Genomic DNA, 25,638 nt, shown 5'->3' with positions numbered 1-25,638 from the left:
TTTGATGGGAAGACTATGGAGATGGCCAAAGATGATACTAGCTCTGATAATTCTTTCCATGTGCAGCAAACTACTATTCATGAGGTAAACTGTGAAAACTACTTCTTTACAGATTTCACCTTTTTAAGTTGTTTAAATTATAAGCATATCTTACATATAAAATTTTGCATAGCTATGTCCTTTACGATGATCTATAAATCCTTTAAACTAGAGTCAAGCATGTTTATTTTTTAAGAGATTTGTTCAAAAAAGTGTGTTACAGGCATTTGCACTTATTATGTCTTTTCCTCAATTGCATCATGGATAGTTTTTTACCACTGTATAAAAAGCTATTTTTCTGTTACATGGTCATGAAAGATAAGGAATTTGGGTATGACTTCAAGGTTTTATCCTGGAATCTCCAGGGTATTAGGTCTATGTTAAAACAAGATCATTTGCAGCACTTAAATAAATCCCATAATTTGGACATGATTTTCCTGTTTGAGACAAAAGTTAACATTTCAGTAGTGGAGAAAGTTTTTAAGAGGTTAAAAGTAAAAGATTGGTTTATTATGCCATCAATTGGCAGATCATGTGGTTTTTCCATTGCATGGAATCAGGGAGTCTCTGCAAAACTTTGCATGTTTAAAGATAATGTCTTTCATTTTCAAGTTCTTAAAGATAACATGAATGTTTTCGTTACTTTTATATATGGTGCTTTAGATAATAATCTTAGGAATGAACAACGGGATTTCATTAAAAGTATTAGTTTTGTGAATGCTTCTTGGGCTATTATTGGTGATATGAACTTTATTCTTCATAAGGATGATAAGGAAAGAGGGAATAGTCCCTCGACTAGTAGTTTCTCTTACGTTTTTCACTATATACAAACCCTAGATCTTAACTTCACAGGCCCCCCATTTACTTGGACAAACAGAAGAACTGGTACACAACATATTCAAGAAAGGATTGATAGGGTCTTAGTAAATCATAAATGGCTAGAGCTTTTTGCAAAATCGAGTAATAAACATCTTACTAGGGTTGCTTCGGACCACGCCCCGATACTGTTAGAAACATACCCCACTTGTAATAAATGTATGAAACCTTATAGGTACATGAAATGCTAGGTAGAACACAAGGATTATAGTAAAGTTATAGAAACATTCATTCAAAAAAGTAAATCATAGAACTTCAATCTGTTTATGACACTTAAAAAACTAGAAGTTGATTTGAGAGTATGGAATAGAAAAGACTTTGGTAATATTTTTAGGAACATATCTAATATCCTTGAGAATATTGACAATGAAGAAATAGAGCAACTTCAAAATGATCTGTCTAACTGGTATGAGATAGAGAACGCCTATTGGGGCCAACATGTTAAAGAAACCTAGATTAATAAAAATTACAGCATTACTAAATTTTTCCACCAACATGCCTCTGATAGAAATAGGTATAACAAGATTCATGCCTTAAGAGATAGTACAAGACTTTGGATTGAAGGTCAATAACAGCTAAGTCACTTGCTAACAAATCACTTCAGAAATATAGCTAGCAGCAATGAGAACGTCATAAATCTCATTTTTGATGAGTTTCTAAGTCTTTCTATAGGTGTAGACGACAACGAAAAACTGAATGAAATTCCTAGTGAATCTGAAATAAAAGAAGCTTTATTTATGATGAATGCTTGGGGGGCACCGGGGCCTGACGGCTTTCCCCCTGGTTTTTACCAGCAACATTGGGAACTTCTTAAAGATGACATAGTCATCTGGGTTCAAAATGTTTTTAGAGACGTATGTTTTAATCAGACTGTTAATCATTCTTTTATTACTCTTATACCTAAAACTAAAATTCCAAAAACACCAAGTGATTTCAGGCCGATTAGTCTTAGTAATGCTCTTTATAAGATAATGACTAAAATAATAGCCAATAGAATTAAGCCATTGTTAGACAAGATTATATCTCAGAACCAATCGGCCTTCATTCCCAACAGACAGTTCACAGACAACATTATAGTGGCACATGAAATCCCCCATACCATGAAAACGAGTAAAAGAAAAAATGGCCATGTGGCCCTTAAACTAGATCTTTCGAAAGCCTTTGATAGGTTGGAATGGGATTTTGTAATGTTTGTGTTAGAAAAGTTTGGTTTCTCTAAAGATTTTTGTGACTTAGTTTATAATTGCATATCTATTGTCTCTATGTCTGTGCTTGTTAATGGTTCGCAAGGGGAAACTTTTTTTCCTACTAGAGGTATTAGACAGGGTGACCCTATGTCACCCTATATCTTCATTATATGTATGAAAGCCTTTCTAGACTTCTTGCTTATGCTGAAGCTAATGGTAAGATTTCTGGTATAACAGTTACTAAGCAATGTCCTTCTATTTCTCATTTATTTTTTTGCAGAAGATTCTTTTCTGTTTACTTATGCCACTATAGTTCAAGCTAGAAACCTACTAGATATTCTTAAAATCTTTAGTGATTATTCGGGTCATGTTATAAATTATCAGAAATCAGGAATATATTTTAGCAAAAAGTTGAAAACAAACATTGTAAGCTTTTGGCTAGAATTCTTAAAGTTGGTAGAATCACAAAAAATGACACCTACTTAGGGACCCCTCTGTTTTTTAACAGATCCAGAAGTTTCAATTACCAAAATTTGTTAGATAGAGTTTATAATATAGTTCAAGGTTGGAAGGCAAAATTTCTCTCTCAAGCAGGTAGGACTACTCTCATCTGCTCTGTCACCAGTGCTATGCCAATGTACCAATTGATGTGTTTTCTTCTTCCCAAAAAAACCTTAGATAAATTAGATACGTTGCAAAGAGAGTTTTGGTGGCAGAAAAGTAAAAGTAGTAGAGGTCTATACATAAAAGCCTGGGACTTCATTTGCTCTAGTAAAGCCATGGAGGCATGGGCATAAAGAGTCCTTATAAATTTAATCTTGCTTTTCTTACTAGACTTGCATGGAGATTAATTAAGAATCCAGAAAATTTTTGGTGCATCATTCTTAAGCATAAATATTTCCCTAACTCTGATCCTCTGAAGTACAAGAAGAAGTCTGTTAAGTCTTGGGTTTGGACTAGCATATGTAAAGGTCTAGACATTATTAAAGAAAACCATTGTTGGTTGTTAGGAAACGGTAGAGACATAGAAATCTGGACTGATAGATGGCTACCTAAAGGTGATTCCCCTAAACCAAAAGACAACAGTTGCATTCAGTTAGTTACTAAAGTTGCAGATATCATTGATGTAGAAGGTAAATGGAACCTTAATCTTATCAATAGGGTGTTTGATAATGATACTATCAAAAAAATTGGATTGCTCGAGCTGGACTGTGACACGCGAAAGATACCATGATGTGGATAAGCACTCAAGATGGATCTGTTTCTGTTAAGTCTGCTTATAATTTTTTATGTAATAGAAATCATGTGAACATACCTATAGAGTGGAAAGGAATATGGAATCTTAATATCCTGCCTAGGGTTAAGCTCTTTCTCTGGAAAACTTCAAGTGATTGCTTGCCTGTTAGGGAAGTTTTAGGAAAATATACGCCTATTGATGTCAACTGTCCTTATGTAATAACTATGTGATTGAGACAAATGATCATCTCTTTACTAGATGTGTGTTTTCTGAAGCTATATGGAGAGGACTTTCTTTCTCTCAAAATTTTTATTATGCTGCTAATATATCCTACAAGAATTGGTGTCTTATGTAGTTGAAGGATTGCACTAACAGAAATGTCTTTGCTTATGTCCTTTGGTATATATGGAAATATAGGTTTAAAGTTGCTTTTGATAATGTTACGCCTAATCCTAATGATCTGATAGAATTCATTAAGAAGGACAGTCCCCAATATTTGCGGAAAGGTTTAGGTTGTGCTTTTAATCTGAAGTCTACTTCTCAATGTGATATTTCTCATCCAGGCTGTATCCATGAGAGTTGCAACAGATTGCAGGATGCAGCTTATATATATTTCGGTGTTGCTTTTCAGAGCAAAACTAACAAATTTTCTTATGGTATTGTGGAAGTAAATAATGAAGGTTTAATTGTTGACTTCACATGAGGGACAGGCTGGTGCTCAAGTGCTGAAGAGGCAGAATCCAGAGCTTGCCGAGAAGCTACAAGATGGGGACAAAGCAGTGGAAAGGAAAGACTAATCTTCCTCAACGATAACCATAATGTGATAAGTAGTCTATAGAAGAAAAGTTTTGTTGTTAACTGGAGGACAAAAGCTTTTCTGCTACAAGCTTTAGATCTTCAAAATTTTCTTGCTAGTTCTTCTTATGTTTATATTCGTTGATCGTGTAATAGTCTAGCGGATAATTTAGCAAAATTCCTTAATAGACATGCAGATGTGCATGTTGATTCTAGATGTTGGAAGAATTTTAGAAAGAAAATCTGGTTAAGTATTCTATGTAAGCAAAACAATGTATGTTTTTCCAGTTAGTTGTTATAAAATTTCCCTTTATCAAAAAAAAATGCCCATCCCGTGAACTGCAGCTATGTTTGTTCAAAATGTCGTTTATTTTGTACATGAGAAGATACATTCGTGGGGATACAAATCTACCCATTACTTAAGAAAAAGTTTATGTCTATCTTTTACCGTCCATGAGATAAATAATTGGACGACTAAAAATTAGTTTCAGAAAGATATGTGACCGTCCATGAGCTGAATGATTCAACGGAGAAGATGAGTTTTAGAAATGTTCACACGTGGCTTGGTTAAAATGAATCGACGGCTCGAAAAAAACACAGTTGCATTTAGGGTTTTCATTTGTGAGAATTAAGTGTTTGACCCTCTCCTTACTCATTCTTAGTCTCTTGGGCTTGGGCTTGGGCTTGGGCTTGAGATGAATCCGAATTTTTCAAGCCCAACCGGAATAGAGGGCCACATCAGTAACTTGTAGGGTTATTTAGGGGAAATTAGGCTCAGGCCCAACCCATGGATAACCCATAATATGAGGCCCTTAATTAAAAAAAGTTTAAATCTAGGCCCCGAGTTTTTAAAAGACCTTGATACCCTTATGCATATTGTCAAGCCCATAATTAAATAAAATTTAAATCTAGGCCCAAAATTATTAAATCTAGGCCCGAAATTATTAAAATACAGTGCGAAGGTGTAAACAGAAGTTACACATGCATATGGCATGTGTAACCAGAAGTTACACATCCTTATGATATGTGTAATGCAAAGTTACACTTGTATATATATGCAAATAAATAGACATAAAAAAAAAACACAAAAAAAAAGTTATTACTTTAATATTCATTTACAATAATTTCTTAGCATGTGTAACTAGAAGTTACACACGCATCTGTTTAGTGTAATTGAGAGTTACATATGTGTCTATCTAGTGTAACTGAGAGTTACACATGCATCTGACTTGTGTATTCAGCGTCAACTCCAGTTCTAGCGAGACCATTACCACGTTTAAGCAATTAGCTTTTATGAAGTTATCTAAAACCTGAAATATAACAACAAGCAATCAGTATTTATACGATTAAAATGAACAGTACATAAAACAATGTATATTTCAGTTTCACAAGCATCTGACTAGTGTAGCTAGCGGTTACACATGCATCTGAATTGTGTAACTGAGAGTTACACATGCATATAACATGTGTAACTAGGAGATACACATTCATCTGGCTAGTGCAGCTAGCAGTTACACATGCATATGACTAGTGTAACTAGGAGTTACACATACATATTGATATGTGTACCCAAAATCAGTATGTGTAAGTAAAAGTTACACATCTAAGTAGAAACTACACATCTAATTTGCATGTGTAACTGGTATCTACACATCTAATTAGCATGTGTAACTAATAGTTACACATGCATCTCACTTGTGTAACTAAGAGTTACACATGTATCTAACTAAGTGGGCTGCTAGGTTGCTCCACTTCATCTTCTGATCATTACAAAAAAGATTCAGATGCAGATTATCAAAGACACGTAAATGAAACTCGGTGTGTACCTAGCAAACAAACTCACATTCTAGAACCAACATTTATACATCTCGAGAAAAAGATAGCATATTGCTGTGTTTATAAAACCAGTTCTTGCTAGTTGTATTAGCTAAGGATGCATCTTCCCAGTAGGCCTCTCAAATGTGTACACCCAAACTTTTGCCAAGGAATGCAAACATTAGAAGCATAAAAAGATCATGGTGGTAATTACCCGAGGTATTCATCAAAAAACCTCTGGTTACCAAAAAAGAAACACTGTTAAATGGGACTAAATTCGACTTCCAAGCCAAGCACACAGATTGTTCAGAAATATGAAGAGCTCAAAAAAAAAACCGATCATCAGTGATTACGTATAATACTAAGACAAATAACTAATGTCAACAAGAATTCATGCCAGTAACTTTTAGTTTGACTGGTCTAAGACAAACAACTTCATACAGATTATAAATGTGAAGGTCTGATTGACTGTTTCAAGTTTCCAGCATTCATTTAGTATAACACTGTAATTCTAACGCAAATAACCAAGAAGTCGCTACACCTGCTACATATTCCATTTCCTGGAAAGGTGTTTAGAACACGGGTCATTAATATTTAGCATGGTATGTGAGGTAATTTTTAATAACCTGGCACAGAGACCTGAGAGAATACAAGCCCCAAAATTCACCGGGGTATAAGTACTTAATACTTTATTTGTCCTAATGCTGTTATGTGTACAACATGATGAAATATGCACTTTCGGTTAAAAATGAACTAAGGTGCACTTTGTATCAAAGCATCAAAAGGTGGCTAGTTTAGAGTTTCCACCAAACAGCAAATTAAATGATAACATTCTAAGCAATAAAGAACCACAGTTTCATAATATAGATAGAAGTCTCACCAGCATCTGCATCATCTGAAGCTTGACGATTTACAGAAAGCGGAGTTTGACTCCCCCCTGAAAGAGCAATAAAAATACACCTTTAGGTACTCGTAAAAGAGGCATACTTAACAACCAAATAACTAAGACATCGGAAAATGAAGTACCTATAATCATCGGAAAATGAAGTACCTAACAACCAAATAACTAAGACACAACCAGTAAGAAACAACCAAAAAATTTACCTCAAGAGCAAAACATTGGCAGCATGACATCTGAAATGAAGTACCTATAATCATCTTTATCAGTTGACTTCTACTTCTCAGCACTGCTTTCTTTCATATATGTCAACACATATGAGCCTGGTGATAAGGATGAATCAGAGCTTTCTAATTTCTCAGAAAAGTACAACAATTGAGCAATCAAACTCTTTTGTGATTCAAGAGTGTTTTCTGTTGTTTCATCTATAGCCACTTGGATAAACAAACTAACCAATGAAGCAGTTCTCATTCAATTTATCAATTCTGATATCACCAGTGCCTCCTCATCCTCCTAAAGAACCCCTACCTGCACCACCAACATCACCAGACCAGTTCATATGAGTGGATGAAAAATCAAATCAAATCTATGGGTAACAGAGACAATGATTCTTTGATACTGAATCTCAAAACATTATTTTAGATCGTAGCTGCAAATTAAGATTTACGACGAATAGATATGGATTTTTTGTTCAAGTTTTTTCAAAAAATCTAAATCAAAACAACCAGAGTGAGTAGAAAATTGTAGATCTATGCTTCGATTTCAATTAATAATGTAGATCTATACTTATACTTATACGGTCATCTGCTAGGTTGCTCCACATTGTAGCCGCACGTTGAAAAATCCAGGTGCATTTTCAAACATAATGTTTTCACAATTTAAAAGTCTCAAATTATAACCTGCATTGATCATAGGTTCAATTGTAAAAGTTTGCGATGCTTTCATCACTCCAACAGCTTTATTTCCTGTACTTTTGTCAAGGTTTAACACGAACTGACAGTAGAAAGCCACTTCGCTTGAGTTACAAAATAGATTACACTAATAATGTACACATCATGGACTAGTTTCAATTAGATGTTCTTGTGCTTTTTTGTTCTTTCGGACTACATAGAGCCAAGTGGGATGAAATGCACCATTATTCATTCAGCCTAAAACAAACAGCCATATTTAGGATATGATAACATGTGACTTGGAACCGATTAAAAAAAAAAAAAAACAGGTGACTTGGAGCTATATCTTAGGTTAAGAAAAATAAGACTTATATTATTCAAAGACCAGTTCACAAAAGATACTTGCATAGTGAGGAATGTTAGGAGCACAATGGAACGTATCGCCAATACCCTGTCCGCAGTATGATTTCACTTATTTTAACATATTAAAGATAGCAGAATTTGTAAGGATAACAAATTGTAAAGAACAAATTAAAATTACCACATATAGCCCTCACATTGTAGCATGTCCATTAATGACCCCTCCAACTTCACGAAATCTAGCTCCAAGTTTAACTGGTATTTTGAACAAATATTTGAAAAATTAGTTTTGACGCCCAACGGTTAGCATACCAGATGCATGAAGATATTTGCCGAATATGAGTTCAAACCAAACAGATATTGAAAAATTCTTTATCCATGCATAATCCATACCTAGTCAGTTGCTCAAGAAATGACCAATCCCACAAAGGCAAGTAAATAACATTCATTTATTGATTTATAATCATCCTGCGTAGAACAAAATATGCAGAAACCTAACTAAACTCAGACAATAACATTCACACTAACAATTACTAATGCACTGAGTAAAAAAAATTGGCTGACTGCATTTACCCAATCTTCATCACCATGTCCTAGTGCATTGACTGCAATATCTGAGGCCATATCCAAGTACTCATTCACTTCAACATCATAGACATTAAAATTCCCATCAATTAACTAGCAGTTGCACAGCCAATAAATCTTTTCATCCAATAACAACCCTGCAAAAAGTATTTCTTCACTTCTCGTCTCAGGATCCATCTTCACAGAGCATATTAGGAAGAGATCTGAATTGAATTATGAAAACATATCAAACAAAATAAAATTAAATTATGAAAAATCAAAATAAAAAACCAACAAATCGAACTTCACAACAGCATCAACAACAACAACAATAATAAACACATACCTAGATGCAAAATATGTTGGTTCATGAAAAATCACGTGGTTCCGCTCCTCCGATCTAAATAAAATCAACCAAAAACTATAATCAAAACCTAATCAAACTAAGAAAATAGAATTACCAAATGAGGAAAACCAAATGAATCAAGCAGCAAATCTTACATAGAGTAGTTTCAAACAACAAATTGGAATTAATTGAGAATTCGTATATTGATGATCAGTTGCTAAATCAATTTGAATCAAATCAATTAGATCTATATATCGATTGAAACAAAAACTAATTAAGTCAATACCTGAGATATCTTCTAATCAACTAAAAATCCAGATTAAAATTGACGCGTGTAGATCATATCTATTAAGTTCAATCGAGTTGATTGAGCTGTAAATCAATTAAACATCATCAGCAGAGAATCATAAACATCGACAGTTGAGATCGATGAAACTAAAATCGTTTTCTTCTTCTCCGTAAAACAGCGACGTTGACGATCTGAAAACCCTAAAAATTTTCATAGCAGAGATGAGAGAGAAGTGAGAGAAAGTTAAAATGAAAATGAATCTGGAAATGAAACCTATAGCCTATTTCATTAGGTATATATAGTAAAGGGCATTTTTGGTATTACGAATTTCCCCCAAACCCTAAACTTTATTACCAAGCCCTGATATCTAAAGTTCTGGGCCTAGAAATATTAAAAAGTGAAAGTATGGAGTTGATAGGGGAGGATCCATTTAGTGGGGCTTCTATATATTTAAACCATATAGTAGGGGGTTCTAGTATTTTTCACTTTAATTAATTGTTCTTGCTGACGCCAGCATTAATAAAAAAAATATTCCTAAAATAGCCTTCAGTTGAATTGAGAAGACTATTTTTTTTCCCTTCAAACTTGTAGATCGTCTTTGTTGTTCGATCCACCACCAGACTACCTCTGCAAATTCAATGACGACGATACTCTTTGTAATCACAGTAGCAGATCGATCCTGATGATATTGTTGATGATGATGATCGATCCTAAAATAGTCTTTTCAGTTTTTAATTTCATTTTGAGAGACAGATCGGGAGAAATAGAAAAAGGTAGCAGATTTGATTTTGGGATTTCATCTTCTGATGCAAATCGATAGATAAACAATAGTTTTGTGAGATTAGGTTTAGGTTATAGATTCGATTTAGTGACTTCAGACGAATCTCTTCAAAATCAGGTCGGTATGATGAATGTTTTAGCTGAACAAGATTCCAAGTTCTGAGATCCTGATGAGATATCTATGGGAGGATCTGATGGTAATAAAAAGAGTTCCAGAAAATCTCCTATGAAGATTTTGAAATCAGTTTTAGATGAATCCAGGTAGGTAATGTTTTGATTTTGCTGAACTAATTTTTATGTATTGAAACTTCAAATTGAACCATATGGATTTATAAGATTTATGTTTTATCTGAATGAATATTTTTGATTGTTTTAGAGGTACATTGCATTTTACTCTAGAGTATCGTTCATTATTCGATTCTTGGTTGTTAGTGGTGTTTCATGACATTTTACTGTAGAGTATTTACTGGTGCTGTATATGAACCTCAAGGATGACTCACACATCATTTTTTAAGTGGGAACTATGGAAATTAAAGTGAATATGCAGCTTCTACATTTATGTGTTTCTAAATTTAGGTTAAAATAGTTTTGCGCATCACCTAAAATTTATGCTTATCGTGATGACTTGTTATGTATTCACTTTATGAGATATATTTTTAGTCTTCCACAACAACATAATTAGCTTGGTTTGGGTGGATTATAACTTGGTAAAAAACTTCATATCTCTACAAGCATCATTGAATATTCAATCCGTGTAGAAAATCTTTACACATTCAATCTGGGTAGAAATTCTGCACACATTCAATCGGGGTAGAAATATGCGCACAGGCAATATGCATGTTCAATCTAATCATATCCTTTAATTTTTGTACATCTGGTGAATGCTATATATTTCATTTTTATTCATCATACTTAAGTTCATTCCACAAATGCACTGTATATATATAGAAATTTATGCACTTTAATCTGGAGATGTTGCTAACCGAAACCAACAAATTAGTTATCGGTCGGTTGGTCTATGTAGGTCTCTGGATGCGGTTTATGGAGCCAGGGATGTTGAACTACCATTGGTGCAGTAAATTCAGTTTACTAATTCTTGCAAATATTCGTTTTTGGAGGCGGCGATGTTGCACTTAACTCTACATCTATGGTTTGTCTTCTTTCTGCTTGTTAAAGTTCATGTGATCGTTAGCTGGCACTGTCGATATTAATCTAATACCAGTAACTACAATATTGAGTACTAATATGATAGATATGAACTTGAGATGTGGTGATTTTGGTAAGGCACAGAGAAATTTTGACCAGTTGTCATGTGGGAATCATTGGTTATGTTCAAATTGCACAATTTGAATGAGCAATTGGATTGTTTGATCTTTTACAGATCTATTCTAGTGACCTTTTTACACAATTTGCCTGATTGTCCTTGTTTGGGTGCATCATATCTTGGTAAAAAAGTTCACACTTTACAGTTCAGTCGGTGCAGAAAATATACACATTCAATATATACACTAAGAATATTACGTGTAGGCTTTCTGCACCAAAGAGTTTACTTGTAGACTTTATGCATGATTGAACTTGTTTGCAGGCTTTATACACTAATAATACTAAATGGAGGCTTTCTGCACCAAATAGTTTGCTTGTAGACTTTATGCATCATTGAATTTGTGTGCAGGCTTTATGCACCACAGAATTTGGGTGAAAATTTTATGCACCAAAGTTTGTTTGTTTTTTTAAGAGATTGTGATTCTAATTTTATGTTACATTTTTTGATTTTATAGGTGAAGTTTATTCATCAAGCAGATGCTTGTAAAATTATTCCTGCTTAGTTCTATGTTCTAAAGAAATTGTGTCACTTCGTTTCCGTAAACTAGATAGCTAAGTATTTGTTGCACAATTTTGTCCAAATGTTGCTTATCTACTCTTGTGTATATGTTTATTAGGTTAATTGAGCAATGTCGGTAGACAAACAAGGATGCACTGGAAGGAAGAGAGCATAGGCAGTCCTCGTCAGACGGGAAAAAGTTGGATACATGTTGATAGGTTTCAAGCTTTTTATTTTAGATTGTCAAGTGAGTTTGAGTCTGTATTTATGAAATTTCCAATTGCGACTCTAAAAGTCTGCTAATGTATTATGAGTTCTTTTTATAATCTAGATGGGAAAACGTTGGATGCATGTACAAGTCTCAAGCTATTATCTGCAGTTTTTTTTAGTGCATCTATTATTCACAATTTTACTCAACCTTCCGATATTATTTACTTAGCATCCTTTCGTCTCTCAAATTTTTTCGATGTATTTTTTGATCCTTAGCCTTGCCAATATTCAGTGACTCGTCTTTTCTTGAATACTTTATGTAAAAATATTCAGTGCAGCTATTATGCACTTACTGTAACAAACATATTGTAAATGTAGTTTCTATCATTTGATCACTTTAAATGATTCTGAAACTTTAATCTAGTAAAACTACATGCTAAAAATTTCGAACAAACTTGGGTGCAGATAATATGTACAAATTCAATCTTCCAAAAAAAATAATAATATGAACACGCTCAAGTGCCAGAAAAATATGCACATATATCAAAAATTAACAACTCTAACTACGGATTCTTGTTGTCATAGAACAACCGATGAAGAATTTCTCCAGCTTAGAAAATATGTAGAAACTCAAATTGTGTAGAAGATATTCACACATTCTATTTGGGAAACAGAGGACTGTGATGAAAAAGAAGATCAACAAAGTAGTTTATGATACAATCTTGTTGGGATGGTGAATTTCTATGGTGGATCTTCGACCTTAGCAACTGCTTGATTCTAGTTCAATACATCATCAATAGAGAGACGCTTGGCATCCAAGAACTTCTGCCTTCTATATTCCATTTTAGCCTCATTTACATTTGATGTTGTTTCCTTGGGACTTGCTGAGTTCCATGTTCACTGCTTGCGATGTTTCAAAGACTTCATAGATATCCTTGGAGTCCAGTATCTCTTTATTATTAGTCCTTAACCAGTGCAATGACATTGGGAGAACGTCGTCCAGAATCCATTCACTTTGTCAACTCTTCTTCCAATAGTTTTTTTATTCTTGTTTCGCTAATTCTCCTAGTAGAACCCTGTCTCAACTCAAATTCGAACAGCAACAAAATTATCAAACTGAATTAGATGCAAGATATTCAAGTTCTGCAAAAACTCATACTGCATAACTAACCAATTTATGCACCACTTTATTAATCATAAAAGGAAACGAAGAACCCAAATATAAATCTCCCTAAAAAAACTAACAAAATCGTCCTCACGTAGACAGCTACGGCAAGAAGCAGTATCAGATTCATATAAAAAATGTACATTTCATGATTCATAATATTACATCTGTCTTTCAGCATAAAAAATGTATGTCCTAGAATACCAACCATCATACGAATCTGTTGCATAAGAATATCTTTGTATTTACATATATTAGTGTGGATAATACCTGCACACAAAAAAGAGAGTGTAGATACTACCTGCTCATATGTACATACAAATTTCTGAAACTAAAAATCCATCTTTCTTCAAGATCGGTTGCTGTCGGAAACTTGTATACAAAATCATTATCTTCTTTGGCATCTTGATTACAAAGGCAAAAAAAAAGTCTCTGTAGAAAACATCCAAATAAATTTATGTATAAAAACACTGTACATAATATCTGCACACAAATTTTAGTATGTTATGTCATACTAGTAAACTCTCCGTTTCGGATTGATATATGAATTTGTAAGTGAATTGAACTATTCAAATCATTAAAGGTGCACTTTCATGTTTCTATCCAAATGCCAATGGTAAGCATGCACAAACAGAACCCACCTAAAATCTATAAAAAGACTGTACATAATACCTACACACAAAAATGTTAGTGTGGATCATACCTGCACACAAAAACGTATATTAGTATGGGTAATACCTGCACACAAAAACGAGAGTGTAGATACTACCTGCTCATATGTACATACAAATTTCTGAAACTAAAAATCCATCTTTCTTCAAGATCGGTTGCTGTCGGAAACTTGTACACAAAATCATTATCTTCTTTGGCATCTTGATTCCAAAGGCAAAAAGAAAGTCTCTGTAGAAAACATCCAAATAAATTTATGTATAAAAACACTGTACATAATATCTGCACACAAATTTTAGTATGTTATGTCATACTTGTAAACTCTCCGTTTCTGATTGATATATGAATTTGTAAGTGAATTGAACTATTCAAATCATTAAAGGTGCACTTTCATGTTTCTATCCAAATGCCAATGGTAAGCATGCACAAACAGAACCCACCTAAAATCTATAAAAAGACTGTACATAATACCTGCACACAAAAATGTTAGTGTGGATCATACCTGCACACAAAAACGTATATTAGTGTGGATAATACCCGCACACAAAAACGAGAGTGTAGATACTACCTGCTCATATGTACATACAAATTTTTGAAACTAAAAGTCCATCTTTCTTCAAGATCGGTTGTTGTAGGAAACCTAGACACAAAATCATTATCTTCTTTGGCATCTTGATTCCAAAGGAAAAAAGAAAGTCTCCGTAGAAAACATCCACACTGTATAATATCTGCACACAAATTTCAGTGTGGATAATATCTGCACTCATATTCACATATGATGAATCTCAGCAAAAAAGATCTCTTTGAAAAAAATATCTGCACACAAAAAAACCTTGAAGGATTTTTCCAGTCATGCAACGCTTGAGATATTGAATCTCTAACAGGTTTCACCTATAGGAAGTGAGATCTAGCAAATTAGAACATATGCAAGATCACTACGGGGATTCTAAATCCTTCGAATAAGTAAAGAGAGACATACTAACCTCGTCAAAACATCATAATTCGAGGGAACAAATGCAATATTCTTTGAAATACATCAACAAAAAACAACCATTACCACCCTTACCTATCAGTACGACATAGCGAGCTTTTCCCTATCGTCCAGTACTGCTTTTAAGAGATTTTTGAATGCTGGATATCGCAATAGATAAGGTGTTCTGTGATGAAGCACCCCTTCTGGATATCATAAGTGACTTATCTTCCATAACCAGTATTCATATCCATTACGTTCCGAATAGGCAACAAGTTGATAGTAAGGCCACGCGTGTAGACATTCGATACATGCGCAGACCAATGTTTAATGCTAATCCTTTGAGACCAGGGTAAGTATATTTTTTGTACTCTCTACGTGCTCGAATTTGGGCACGACAACTTTCAAGGATGTATAAATTCCTCGAAAAACAGAACACCATGAGTCATATTACAGGAAATAAGACAAACGAATAGAAACACATATAGATGCATGTTTCGACTTACTAACTGATAGAACGAACTCGAAACATCCTTTTGCGCATTGAGTAAGTATCTATGTTGAAGCACGGCTGATAAAACAATTTTTAAAAGAGAAAAACGAAACAATCATTCTGTGTAGGATATATCCACAAACACATATTGTTACTTTGATCACTTTTTTTCATTAGTTCAACTCCCAAGTTTTGTAGTCCACCTTTTCAATCCTAAGTATCTATATTATTTTGCACCACCGCCTCCAAGGAAAAAAGAATATTTAACATTGTTAACTAACAATTAAACAGACAACATTTTTAAGGTATGTGCAGGGGAACTGCATAAGTTTTTCATTTTTGAACATTAACTACAAAACCTTGTGCAGGCAATATGCACAATTGAGTCCACATCATTTAGCTAATGTGGACTAATCATAGAAATTTTTCATGTGCATGAGATATTCACACATCTGTATATGAAAATCAAGATGCAAATTCAGTTTAATGTTGTATAAATCTAGTAGAGATTCGAAATACAACTTCACATTATATAAATCTAGAATATAATAGGGTTTTTAATGATGAATCAAAATGAAAATAAGAAAATAAGAAGAGATTTTAGTACTTTTTGCTAGCTGGTTTCCTTTGAACGACTATTGCTTGCTTGTTCTCCAAAACTGCTCTCTGATTGTATTCTTTCTTTCGGCTTGTTGAATTTGCTTCACTGTGGTAAATATATTGAAAGATTGAACCTACATACCCTAATTCTTCATGGTGGTTATCGAAATGATGATGAATAATTAGTAAAACGACGATTGTGAAAAGATTTGGAGATTTCTTATAGCCAACCTAATGGATTTTAGGTTATCAAAATTAGGGTAATGATGAGAGTTTTTGAGTTTGATTTCGAGTTTTGATATCCGATCTTTGGATTTTCTAATTTTTTGATCGTAATTTCTGAATCTGAAGTGGTAGTGTCAATAGAGGGATAGAGAGAGGCGAGAACGAAGACATCAGAGAGAAATGGGGAGCTAATGTTTCTGTAACCTCGATTTCATATTTATTGTAGAGTTATTTTAGTAATCTAGCTTTTAATAATATCATAGGGCCTCCAGAATAATTTACATAGATTATTAAATAACCCTGGGGCCATACATGTAAACCTCATAATATTCAGGGTTATTACAATAAATTTCTCTTTTCATTTCATTTTCTTTCTCTCCCATTTTTCAGAAGACACCCAAACTCTTTCTCCGTTTCATTTCTTTTCTTCGTCCTTTCCGCCTCCTTTCACTGTCTAAATCTTTTTCTTTTTTTTCTTTGATAAATTAATTTCGTAACTCATGATCTTTTTCTTCGTGATTTCAATTAGGGTTTAAAGTATGGATTTTTAAGGGATTATTATGGTTTAAATTAAACCATTTGGAAACCTTAAATTCTCATTCTATAAATCCCCATTGAAACAATTTGTGGCTACTGGCATGGTACGAATTGGTTAAAAGATGAATTAAGTAGGCAAAAGATCTTGACTTGATGAATTAATGTTCGTATCGTTGTTTTCAGTAAATTCCATAGAGCAATTAGGTTTATTGGCCAGGAAAGCTAGGGTTGAGGATTGAGGGTTTTTTAGTATTGGAACTGGTTGTCGCGATTGTTGGTGAAGTTGGAGTGATGAATCGATACTTGGGTGGTTTTTTCATTTAATTTTTGTGTATTTAGGTATTCACTTTGCTGTTTCGATTTGATATTTATGTATGGCGAAATTGTGTGAATTTAATTAGGTTACTCGTGCGTAAGGAATTACTGAGAAATCGAGTGGAAGAAGAAGAAGAAGAAGAAAAAGTAAGGAAAAATGAAAATTTTGGAGATGGCCGGGATTCGACCCAGGACCTCTAACTCTATTTCGTGTTTTTGTTTTTTCATTTTATAAAAATGTCCTCAACATTGTAATTATTTATTTCTTTAATGAAGAAAAAAAAGTAAAGAGGGACGGTGTTATCCTTTTATCGTTGAACCAAATCCAATTTTTTGTGTCAAATTAGAAAAAAATGTCACTTCACATTGACATAAAGTCATCATATATAGGATCCTCCCTCGCTTCGTTCGGCCGGCCCAATAATCAATACTTACTGATTAATTAATCAAGGTTAGATTAATCATTATAAAAAATCAGTGATAACAGGTTTTGGATTTTACTTCTTAGTGATTTTATTTCGTTTTGTTAGTAACCCCAAATTATTTTGGGTATATTAATTATATACCCCTAGTTTTGACACCTAACAAATACATCCTTATACATCTATAAATATATCCATATATTATTTAAAAAGAATCATATTATTGAGATTTGAACCCAAATGGATTTTGGGGCTTAAAATGCTACGTGTAGTCAAAAGGTGGATAGGGGACTCTAGGAATATGAAAAAGTCAAAAATACCTTATTCAAATTTCACTATTCATCAGAAAAAAATATCCTAAATCTATAATCTCCTCCTTCTGCATCTCTTTTCATTGACAAATCATGATGAAGATGATCACGATTTCATCATGATGAAGATGAAGATCATAAAAAGACAACTAATTATATTATCTTTTCCTCATCCTTCTCTTCTCATTCATAAATCATGATGAAGATGATGATCATAATTTCATCATGATGAGGATGATGATCATAAAGAAAACTAAAAACTATCATCTTCTCATTTTCCTTTGATCATGATAAAGATGATGATCATAATTTCATCATGATGAATGCACTTATCATAAAAAGAAAAAGCTAAGAAAACCCATCATTTATTTGTGCTTTTGGATGGTTAAAAAATCCGATTCGATGAATTTCGAGTTAAAAAGAAAAATCTGAAGGTGTTTACGGTCGGGAGTTCTTAAATTCCCAACCGTTAATTTAGATTACGGATTGGTTTTCCCAGCCGAAAACAATTACGGCTAGTATTTCCCAGACGTTAGTACACCCACGGCTGGGATTTCCCAGCCGTAAGCTATTCTGATAATCACAAAAAAAGAAAAGAAAAAAAAAACAGAAGATGAAAAACGGCCTGGTTTTCCCGGCCGCAATTGAACTTACGACTCGTACGTCCCAGCCGTATCTAAGATCGAATTTTCCCAGCCGTAAATGGTTCTGATAATTAGAATATATAACGTATAGGTCGACGAGGTTTTCCTAGCCGAGATTGCTTACGACAGGGTTTTCCCAACAGTAAATTGTTGAGTTGCGGCTGGGATGTAATGTTATGCTAGCCGTATACAATATTTTTTTGCTGAAAGTATTTTCGGCGAATAAGTGCCGATTGCGGCTGAGATTTGATGTTTTCCCAGCCAAAACTGCAAAAAAAAATCCAAATTTTTAATGGATGTTTTCCGATTTGAATCAACAAAATCCTCCATATATATAGGGTTATTCTAAGTAATTTAAGGATATGTTTCACCACATTAGATGGTTGTTTTTCAAAAAAGTTAAAAAACATTCTCAGAATCCTCTACTAAATCAAACAAAAAAGAAAAGAGAACAAAACAATTGATGAAAAAAAGTTTTTTAATTTGCATAAAATTAGTAAAATGATTAATCATAATTCATATACTAATCATAATTAATTTAGTTAATTTCCATAATTAACACTAATTCAATCGAGGGTATATTAGACATTAACAAAATAATAGAACAGGGGTTATTGGATTTGTTATTTCATGACCCAATAAAGCCCCCAAAATCCTTTGAGTTTCAAGCCCCAATAATAGGATTCTTTAAAAACCTTATCCATTTACAAATAAATACCTTAACACTTTCACTCATATAATATATTTAATTATTATAAAATACAACAAATTACTTTCTCTACCACTTCACCACCACCATCGATACCACCACCACCACCATATATCTACTACCACCACCGACATTCATCTACCATTCCACCACCACTCCACCGCCACCACCACTCCACCACCACCACCACTCCACCGCCGCCACCACCACCACCAATCCACCGTCGCCACCACCATTGCCAATCCACACCACCACCACCGATGGTGTCAACTCTGAAGTTGATCCCCAGTACAAAATCAGAAAATACAAAAAAAAAAAAAAAATATGGTGTCAACAACCAAAGTTAACATCATAATATGGTGTCAATAACCAAAGTTCATCCCAAGAAACAAAAATCAAAAATCAGAAAATAAGAAAAAGAATATAAAATGTTGTCAACAACTGAAGTTGATCTCTAAAACAAAAATCAGAAAATAAAATAAAAAACTAATACGGTGTCAACAACCAAAGTTGATCCCCAAAACACAAAACAAAAATCAGAGAATAAGAAAAAAATAGAAAAATAATATGGCATCAACAACCGAAGATTCCAAAATCTGGTGTCAATAAGAGAAGTTGATCCCAAAAAACAAAAATCAAAAAATAAGAAAAAAAATAAATGGTGTCGACAATCGAAGTTGATCCCCAAAACAATAATCGGAGAATAAAATAAAAAATAATAATATGGTATCAACAACCAAAGTTGATCCCAAAAATAAAATTCAGAAAATAAAAAATAAAATAAAAATTAATATGGTGTCAACAACCAAAGTTGATCCCAAAAATCTCGTGTCAACAACCAATGTTGACCCCAAAATCTCGTGTCAACAACCAATGTTGATCCCAAAAATTGATGTACTAAAATTAGTGAACCTAACGTAAATCGAACACGCGCATCTTCTGACGTGGAGTCAGTTGTGCTACCATTACACCACCGGTTTGTCTAATGTAACTACTTCAATGTTTCCATAAATCAGATGCCATAATTACCTGCGGATCTGGTGATCCAATGGAACAACAGTGTGTAAGCCCAATATTTGTATCCCTAGCTCCCGGAGACCGCACCTAATCAAGATTGCAATATGAGCATCCGAAAAATATTCGCAATAACACTAGGAACTAAATATGCTATAGAGAAACTTGAATAAACTAAAAGAATATGCCACGACATAGGGACCCTAGAATTTGTCAGCCGCATTACTGAATCAAAATGCAAAAAATTACGACAGAACTCTCATAAACAAGAGCTGGTATAGTAATATATTAATGGTTTTTACACAAATCATGTCCTGCACATGTCAGTTAATTATCCCATCCAAAACCCAATACTCAAACACATTACATCACCTGTAATCCAATATTGCCAACAACAGCATTAACTAATGCAACCATAGTTGATGACAGTCCAAGTACACATAGTAGTTCATAATAGTCTGCATGAAGTTCTAAACATAAAACTACCATTCATAATAAGAATTTAATCCGGGGTTAGAAACTAGATATAAATTTAAGCCATAGAAGTGGATTCACTGCTGTGGATTCACTGCTGTAAACGCAAGCCAAAAAAGTACTTAGTAAGAGACGAAGCACTAGTAACATACTTATCTGTGCCTGCGGTACAAGCAACCCCATCCTTCCTTTGACCCTTGCAAACTCCAAAATCAATAAAAGTACCCAACTATAAAATCAGACTAGTTGAAAATATACTCAGAGAAAACCGACTCCCCTAAACAAGCAACAATAAAAGTGACAAAATCTTTTAGTTACTCCAGAGGCTTAGAAAGACGAGAATAACAAAATGAAACATAAAGAATGAAAATTTACCAAGAATAGAAACAATTACGTAAGTCACAGACAAAACTGTGATTTGCTCAAGATTACAGCTGGTACACGTGCTTCAAGACTAGGATCAAGCTTTTTCCTGGTAAATCCCAAATAACAAGGTTTCAGCAGAAACTAATTAATCCCAAACAACAAGGTTACAGCAGCAACTAGACAAAATTGTGGCTCAAAATTATGAAATTGTCCACCAAATTTGTCAAATATAACACCCGAAAAAAAGTAATTATGCAGAACAAATTAAAACCCTTGTAACAATGACATGCATTATCAGGCTTTTGGCATGTCAACTGTCGACACGCCAACAACCAGTGTCTGTAACACTTCAGCACGTACTTGCACACAATATAGCAGATGAAGTCTGTGTATCTTGTGTGTACCGGCGCACTGTAGTGTTTGAACAAATATGTGGTTCTACTATGATGCACAAAATTACCATATGACAAGAAGAAGCCATTTAATGAAACAATAGCAAACTGAAAAATGAAACAGAAAGGTACAGACATTTTATATGTGTTTAAAAATGCCAGAAAACAAACACTTTTCGATTAGGGTGCTGGAAAGAATAAATTTTCTCACAGTCGAATGCACAGAACATAATCTGCCGTTTGCTAGATTAGGGTGGCTTTAAAAAAATTCAATAAAAAAAAAATGCATGCCATAATTGTATATGCACACCTCATAAAATGTAACTAGATTATAAAAGGGTTCATGTTGTACAGAATCCAACTACTATATAGTCACCTATTCTTAACTTATCGTATTGTCCCTCTATCATGTCACGAGCAGCTCATTTTTTTTTTCCTAATGTCACGTGCAGCTCATTACTAAGTAGCAGAGTATGTAGACAAAAATCAAAAACCAGTTTTTGACTAGTGACATGTGAATTTTTGACGTGACATATGAATTTTTGACAAATATTAAGACAGACCGGAAACACCAATTACGACAAATAAAATGACAAGTTCCACTAAGCTTCTCGACTTCAGTTTAAATAATCTGTTTCCCTTCGTGCAATGCTGAGATATCGAACACGGTCAAGCAACACCTTAAATGGGCATTGTGCTTGTTAAAAATTCCGGTGCATCCTGCTTACCTTCGTGCAATGCACTACAACGGTGCATCCTGCTTGTTAAAAATTCCAGCCTCCATTTTCCACCATCAAGCTCAATATTTGCTTTCTCATCTGAGATTAGCGATCAAAATTCATTAATATAGTATAGATAGTACTAGTACTAGTTTAAGAAGTGCAATTCAACAGAAATTTGGTACCACCGAGATCAAATTAATTTTCACCGCCACCACGTCTCGTTCACCACTACCAAGTGCACCAATTCCACCACCAGCACAGAAGCATCTATGCTCCAAACCTAATCCTTCTATCACACCAGCATCACTTCCAACTCATATGTCGCCACTAATGCCAATTGCACCACCAACAGCGCACGCGACTCTAATTCTACTTCACCATTCAACAAGATTAGTACCACTTAACACATGCGACTGCATTACAACAAAAAAAATGGAAATCAAAGTTCAACATCTCTAAATAATTTTAAATCTAAGCTTAATTTTATGAATTTAGACCTAAATTTATAGATCAGAATCTAAAAAAATATATCGAATTACCAGAAATCAAATCCCAAGATGAGATCTCTCCTGAACCTTAATGATGAACTGCCGATGATAATGATTTTTGCTCGATCTCAGTTGATTCTTCGACTAGTTTCCAGTGAGAATTTATTCCTCTCTCGATTAATCCGACGAAAACTCTCTCTTTCAAATGAAATTAGGTTACTACTAACATGTTAGAATTGAAGATGGTGGCGGAGATGGTGGTGGTGGCGGAGTTGGTGGCTAAGATGAGGCAGAAAAGAGAGGAGGTTGTGGTGGTAGCAGAACTGGTGGTAGTGATGTCTAATAGGTGGGGGAGTTCGACGGAAAAGATAGAGAAACAAGGATGAAATAAAAAAAGAAATGGATAGTTGGTAACTTTACTGATAGATGACGTGATATAAAGGGCAAAGTTGGAACAATTTAAGAGGATAGGGGTATATATAGAAACCTATTATAGAGTTTTGAGGGTTCCTAGGGATTCAAATATCCTACAGTGAAGATAAGGATCTAATCGGCCGACCAAAGGTAGGGCTTCTATAGGATGAGAAATATGCATCTGTCCGTCACAATGTTTGTGCAGAGAAATCAAAATTAGTTTTTCTCTTTTTTCAATTTCATAAAATTCGGATGAAATTTAAGATAATCAACCAAATTGATTAGAAATTTCCATCAATTACCATAAAACAAACAAATTCAGTGTTCTAAGTTCTTCAAGATAGCCATAAGATTGATCGAATCGATCAATTTCAGTATTGTTTCCATTCAAAAAAAAAAGCAAAAAACAGAAATTTTCCTGGAAATTCTTCGAATTCCCTCATAGACAACAATTTGAAATTATTTATTCTTCTTAATTTCAATCAAATCCATAAAATCACATCATTTTCGCTAGCTGATTTACAGAAATTCAACTCTGGGAAAGACAGAGTTGTTCGGGTCAATCCGGGTTGCCGCGGGTATAAGAGAAGGACCAATCGGATTTCCTTATCTTCAAAATTCTGCTCAGAGTTAGATGATGGGTTAACAAGATACAAAATGAAATGAGCGCTCTCAGAACTCAATTCCAAAACAATGAATCCTTAGTTGATTCATTCAGTTAACTTCCCGTTGTATTACTGTTCAAAAATTTGATACGAATTTTAGTTGAATTATCAAAAACACATAACCAAAACCAAGCTCATAACCGAACCTTCATCTTAATTACCAAATTGGGTTCACTAATTTAAGTATCTACATATCATATTACATTTCAATGAAATTATTAAAGAACAAATCTGATTCTTCTGGTACCGCCAGTGACAAGAGCAGTCATTCAATTAAGAGACCATCTTTCATTTCCAACAACCGAAATCTTACTACTACTCTCTACTCTCTCAACCTATCCTTGTTATCGATAAGTTTAATTTTAATTTAACAGGGGGTTAGTCGTGGGAGAGTTCGAGAGATTTTAATGTATTTAGGTTTTTCATGTTAGTCCTGAGGGAGTTTGAGGGAGTCTCTCCAAATCTCCGTTAGTCGTGGGGGAGTTTGAGGGAGTCTCTCCAAACACCTGTTAGTCGCTGGGGAGTTTAAAAAAAGCTCTTGAACTCCCTGTTAGTCATAAAACCCTACAATACTAGGGAGTTGGTTGCTTTGGGGAGTTCGAAGGAGTTTTTAGTGTATTTTGGTCTCACAACAAATCTCTCAAAAGAGTAGAGATTTGGGAAGGAGTTTGGTGCGTAGAAAACCATAGGAGAAAGAAGAGGAAACGTTTTTTTCCAGGTATGTTTTTTTTTCTTCTTTGATCTCCATGATTGTTTATAATAGTTTGATTTGTGTACTATTTTGATTGTTTTTCATATCTTTGATCTCCATGATTGTTTATTTTGATTGTGTGTATAGTTTTTTTTTGTGGGTACTCTCTCTCTGTCAAAACCCTAATTTGTGGTTCAAAAGATCTTGGTAAGAAATTGCATGATTTGATTATAATGATATCTTTAAATTCAACCGTTGGAATATGATGAAATTTGAGTATGGTCACGCGGAGCAGGTCACGTTTGCTACTGCAAAGCTTGCACAATATATGACTATGGTCTGCTGAGTTTAAATCCCGAATAGGAGACTGATTCCTATTTATCTCATTCTCCGCTTATCGGACAAAGCTGAAATTTTAGTATGATGTTTGTATATATGAAGGTTACCTACTGTAGAAATTTCATGAAGTTCTGATCACTTTAGGTACACCAAAGTGTGAGAAATCCGGAACTGAATTCTGTATGCACGTATTGAAAGTAGTCGGGTTTTGAGTAATGTATCTTTTTAATGAACCACTGGAATGCTATGATTTTTGAGTGTGTTGTGGAATATTTAGTTGTAAGTGTACCATAAAAATTTAAAGAGGATCAGGTAAGTATTAGTACTGCAAAGATTGGACAATCTGAAACTGTGTTTCGGTGAAACAGAATTCCTTTACAGCTATCTTCATAATTTGTTATGTCATCATGCATTAATTGGCTTACTACTTTGCATGGGTGTCATTGAGAATAACTATCACTTGTTAAGTCATCTTATTTAGACACATACTTCTCTTCTATTCTATATACCAAAGTTCAATACAGTGGCGTACTTCATTCCGTATTGGCGTGTTTTAGCCAATTCATACGGTGCTTTTGTTATAATGATATCTGTAAATTCAACCGTTGGAATATGATGAAATTTGAGTATGTCGTAGTTTACCTTGTTATAGAAGTACAGTAAAATTTTCACGCGTATCAGGTCATGTTTGCTACTGCAAAGCTTGCACAATATATGACTATGGTCTGCTGAGTTTAAATCCCGAATAGGGGACTGATTCCTATTTATCTCATTCTCCGCTTATCGGACAAAGCTGAAATTTTAGTATGATGTTTGTTTATATGAAGGTTTCCTACTGTAGAAATTTCATGAAGTTCTGATCACTTTAGGTACACCAAAGTGTGAGAAACCCGGAACTGAATTCT

At 34.1% G+C, this 25,638-nt stretch overlaps 3 long non-coding RNA genes across 8 annotated transcripts; 1 reads left to right on the top strand and 2 right to left on the bottom strand.

The window, feature by feature from the left end:
• Positions 1-9,863: 9,863 nt before the first annotated feature.
• LOC113310704 lies at positions 9,864-12,301 on the top strand. The gene is made up of 3 exons (XR_003341346.1): positions 9,864-10,337; positions 11,101-11,226; positions 12,017-12,301. It is a non-coding gene; the product is annotated as an uncharacterized LOC113310704 (long non-coding RNA).
• A 267-nt stretch (positions 12,302-12,568) lies between these two features.
• Positions 12,569-17,115, bottom strand: LOC113310695. Of its 3 annotated transcripts, XR_003341344.1 has the most exons (3): positions 16,013-17,115; positions 15,419-15,483; positions 12,569-15,334 (listed from the first exon to the last, which is right to left on the bottom strand). It is a non-coding gene; the product is annotated as an uncharacterized LOC113310695 (long non-coding RNA). The 3 variants fall into 3 exon arrangements; XR_003341342.1 differs by having other exon boundaries at positions 12,569-15,483; XR_003341345.1 differs by lacking the exon at positions 15,419-15,483.
• Positions 17,116-18,982: 1,867 nt separating this feature from the next.
• Positions 18,983-23,020, bottom strand: LOC113310681. Of its 4 annotated transcripts, XR_003341340.1 has the most exons (8): positions 22,676-23,012; positions 22,319-22,549; positions 22,143-22,232; positions 21,032-21,128; positions 20,809-20,860; positions 20,555-20,640; positions 20,198-20,272; positions 18,983-19,440 (listed from the first exon to the last, which is right to left on the bottom strand). It is a non-coding gene; the product is annotated as an uncharacterized LOC113310681 (long non-coding RNA). The 4 variants fall into 4 exon arrangements; XR_003341336.1 differs by lacking the exon at positions 20,555-20,640 and having other exon boundaries at positions 20,809-20,933; XR_003341339.1 differs by lacking the exon at positions 20,555-20,640 and having other exon boundaries at positions 18,984-19,440; positions 22,319-22,505; positions 22,676-23,020.
• Between the last annotated feature and the right edge of the window lie 2,618 nt (positions 23,021-25,638).

This window comes from Papaver somniferum, chromosome 1, assembly GCF_003573695.1.
Source record: "Papaver somniferum cultivar HN1 chromosome 1, ASM357369v1, whole genome shotgun sequence".
Classification (NCBI taxonomy): domain Eukaryota; kingdom Viridiplantae; phylum Streptophyta; class Magnoliopsida; order Ranunculales; family Papaveraceae; genus Papaver; species Papaver somniferum.
This window is presented reverse-complemented; position numbering and strand designations above follow the sequence as displayed.